This window comes from Rhipicephalus microplus, chromosome 10 (genome assembly GCF_043290135.1).
Source record: "Rhipicephalus microplus isolate Deutch F79 chromosome 10, USDA_Rmic, whole genome shotgun sequence".
Lineage (NCBI taxonomy): Eukaryota > Metazoa > Arthropoda > Arachnida > Ixodida > Ixodidae > Rhipicephalus > Rhipicephalus microplus.
The window spans coordinates 71,486,837-71,491,193 of NC_134709.1; the positions used below are offsets into that span (position 1 = coordinate 71,486,837).

General features: G+C 43.6%; 1 pseudogene; it reads left to right on the plus strand.

Annotated features, from left to right (window-relative positions):
• The first annotated feature begins 756 nt into the window (after positions 1-756).
• Positions 757-4,009, plus strand: LOC142774445 (uncharacterized; annotated as a pseudogene).
• The last annotated feature ends 348 nt before the right edge of the window (positions 4,010-4,357 follow it).

Sequence of the window (4,357 nt, forward strand, 5' to 3'; positions counted from 1 at the left end):
GTTAGTTGGACAGCGGTTAGCGTGATGACCCACTTGGTTACAAAAAAAAAACAACATCGCGGAACACTTTCCGGTGCACGCTTCTTTTGTTCAGGTGCCGATTTCTTCGAATCCTCGGGACATTTCTTCTTAACCTTTGCCAGATTTGTGCCACCTTGCGCTTCGAATAATTGGTCGGCCAATTCAAGCATGTCTTCAAGTGACTCAGCCTTCCTCTCTTTCAAGTACACTGACAGGCTTGGGTGGCAACTGGTAAGAAATCGCTCTCTAAATTGGAGCTCTCTAAGCTCATCATACTCCTGTGCTGTGCCAACACCACCTAGATTTTTTTCAAGGCCTTGGCAAGCCTCCGTCTTGTCAGCGTGACGTCACTGCTGTGAGATTTGTGAGAAAGCAACGCTCGACTGGCTGAAGTCCGAATGGCTTGCGGCTTCTGTTCGCCAAATAGACAGACGAGTTTTTTTGCATAGAAACAAGTTTTCAGTAGGCAAACTGTAGGAAATTATTACCTACTATCTAACAAAAAAGCAATATTTTATCTTTCAAATGATGTACTTATTTACTTGATTTATTTACGATTTAAATATTTTTGTGCATAGCTGAGCGAAGCTGGCAGCACATGACAGTGCCTCTATCCACAATGATCTTGCGTGCTCGCTCGCTCTGCTGGTTGTTGTGGTTGTAGGCTAGTTGCATTTTGTTACTGCTCGCACTGTTTTTTTCTTTTTCTTGAGCTGTATGAGCATGGGTGGGTAAACTACGCAATATGCCTGGATGCTGCTGTGCACCGGGGTGCAACTCTAACTATGCTCATGGACCTAAAGCGCGCGTCTATCGGTTTCCGATGGACGTCGATCAAAGAACCGCATGGACGAGAGCGATCCCTCGCAAGGATTTTGCGCCCACAAAGTACACTGTAGTAAGTGCGTTCTTTCACTCTTCGCAGGTACCTACGAATGTGTAAACTCACTCAGCCACGCAACTAAAAACTAAAAACCTTTCAATTTTCATTGTTTGTGAGCTATGCCTTCGGGGCACTTGCAGCATATTTTATGAAGGACATGAGACACGCAGTACTAGTAATCGTGCCGTTTTCGCGCGACCCGTCTTGACAAACAGGTACTTCCCTAGCAATCTCACGCCTAGCTGATGGCCTGAGTCACTCTAAACGGACTGCAGCGCCTGATAAAATCCTATGAGAGGTAGATTTATTAAACAGCGCTCGCCTGTTGGGCCGCCTAACAAGGCATTCCTACTCTGATAATGCCTAATAATACAGCCACATTTTCTGATATGTAGTTGACGAATGTCCACTAACTTTTTCTTGCTCGATTTTTGTGCTATAAGCTCTGTTTCATTTTTTTTCAGGTGTGTGAGAAGCATTTTGATACAAGTGATTTTGTGACCACGTCGACCTATCAAGATGAGAAAACCGGACGAGTACTTGAAGTTCCTCTCCAGCTGAGAATACTCAAGTCTGGTGCTATCCCGAGCCTATTTCCAAACTGCCCTTCGTATCTTTCTCGTCCCACTACTGTTGTCCGGGAAGGCCCTGAAGAGAAGCGGCTTCGTCTAGAGGGAGAATCGCAAGAGAAGGCAATAAGGCAGTGTGCTGAAGCTCACGAAGAAGAGAAGAAAAAGAATAACATGAGTACTTTTGAAGACTTGCTCATCACTCTGACAAGTTTGCAGACAAACACCTTCTGGACAAAACTTGTTTCTCACGACAAAGTCATCTTCCTAAACTTCGATTCTCAAGAAGCTCCAACTGTGCGTTTTTCTGTGACAGTGTCAGCTGATTTGATTGTGAAATATTTCGTTGATGACGTGCAGCTTAACAAGCTTGGGACCCTCGTGCTTCCTGTTTATTTGTGTGATCTGCGGGAATTCGACAAGGTCCTTAATGCTGTGCAAAGCTTGGCAGGAAACTTCTCCGACAGCGAAGAACGCTTGCAGGTTGTCATGAAGAAGGCAGTGGAAACACTGGATGAACTAGCGTCACAAAGTTTCCCACATGAGTGGCAAGTGGAAATTGTCAAGTTCGTAAAACAGGTTCGGCATTTTACTGAGCAGAACTTCGAGATACCCTGTGGACTTGCTGGTATTCGCTAGCCTTGTGTTCACAATATCTCCACATGCGTACAGATTTATTAGGTCCACATCAAAGTTGAAACTTCCACATCCCGACACAATTAGACGTGTTTGTGGGTCATACCATGTGAACCCATGCTCTGAGCAACAAGATGCTTTATTTCTGTCGTATGCAAAGAAGCTGGCTATAGAAATTGATGACCACAAAAAAACTGTGACGCGTGTCATGGACGAAATTCATCTGCAGCCCTACATTGACTACAAAGGTGGTGGTCTAGTAGGAATGGCTAGAAACAGTCAAAACGCAGCAAAAACTGCATACGTGTTTATGATTCAAAGCATCCTGTCGTCAAGCAAAGACGTAGTGCACATCCTTCCAGTGGCGAAAATAGATGCAATACAGCTGCATCATTTTCTTCGTGAGCTCATTAATGGGCTGGAGGCAACAGGCTTTCGAGTAATCGCGGTTGTTTCAGACAACAACTCCATCATTGGGAAGGCAATGTCATTTTTTTCAGAGCCACGGAAGGTTGATACGGTCTACAAGCATCCATAAGACCAATCAAGACCACTGTTTTTTATTTTAGATTCTGTTCATGTTTTAAAATGCATACGAAACAATCGGCTTAACCAGCGTAACAGTGGTAAATGTATGTTTTTTTTTCCAGACATCAATGAACTACCAGACAAGCCGTGCGTGCTAACAGCTTCATTCAACACGCTGCTAGAGCTCCATGAGAGAGAAAGAAATGAGCTTGTACGACTTGCTCCAACATTGTCTTTGAAGGCACTGAAACCTTGGAACTTAGAGCGACAAAACATGAAACTTCTTCTCAAGGTGTTCAACAGTTTCACAATCACAGCTCTCAACAGTGCACAAGAGGCACAACCGCAGCATGCCAAAAGCACGGCCGATTTTATCAGCACAGTCGTAATGTGGTGGTGCATAGTGAATGTTAGGATGCCGGATAAAGGGAGGCACCTTCGAGATGACTTACAAGAGCCCATAAAGGCAGTTTGTTGCCCCCAAGTCACGTTTTTGAACAAAATACTCAGTTGGCTCGACTACTGGAAAAGCCTCAAGCATGACACTGGTCATTTCAGTCACGAGACGCACAATGCTTTGCGTCACACGTCTCTTGCTCTTGTTCAGGTGACAAGCTACTGCCTTGAAAAGCTTGGATTCAGGTACGTTTTACTGGGGAAATTCCAGTCGGACTGCCTTGAAGACAGGTTTGGCAGGTACCGACAGTTAAGTGGCGCACATTACCATATCTCCATACGGCAGATATATGAAGCGGAGCACTAATTGAGGCTGCAGAAGGTCCTCCAGCTGCCAGAGAGTGACGCGATTTCTTTATGTGCCTCTACTGATGAATTTCGTGATGCTTTAAAGCAATTCCAGATTGTAGTTGGAAAAGAGGACATTGCTGCAAAGCAGCACACACTTCCAGCTACAACTTATGTCACTGGTTATTGCGCACATGCTGCACTCAAGAAGCTTAAATGTGCATTCTATAAAGAGAATCTAGTTGTTGAGAGCAGAACTCCTACAATTGAGGCAGACGAGCTCATAACGCGTATCACAAGAGGTGGACTTAAGTTTCCCCAAGCCGTCGTTGTGAACGCCGTACTGATGATGAATATTGTTCTCGAGAAACTGACAAGTGAAAAACACGCAGCCAAATTTTATGCCTGTGAAAAGCAGAAAGAACTGCTTGTTTCAATGACAACACTCTTTCTTGAGTGGAATGAAGACTTTGATGTTTGTGACAATGGCCATACGCCACATGTAGTGATGGGGTACATACTTAGTGCAGCAGCCAACACTTTGTTAAACAACCTTTGCAAACGAAAAAACAACAAGCTGTCTGAAGCCAAAGCAGCTAAACGGACACTGAAGACACTCCAGGCGTAATCTGTCGCACATGACTGATGATGTGTCCTTTGTGTTTATAAAGCCAAATTGTTTGAGCTCCCAGTTTCAACACCTTCTACAAGATCATTTTTAAAATGTTAAGCTTTACCTCCACAATTTTTCAAAGTAATTTCATATATTTCCTTTTGCTGTGAACATTGCCTTTCCTTCGGCACTTGAGCTGTTATGTGGAAGAATCATTTGAAGATTTAAATAGATCATATCTAACCCATTTCGTGTGTGTTCAATTACATCTACTGAAAATAAGTCAACTAAGTGTCGAAAAGATTTTACAGGTAATGTCATGTTTGCTCTATTTTACTTTTTATGAAAATATCGTATGTGAAA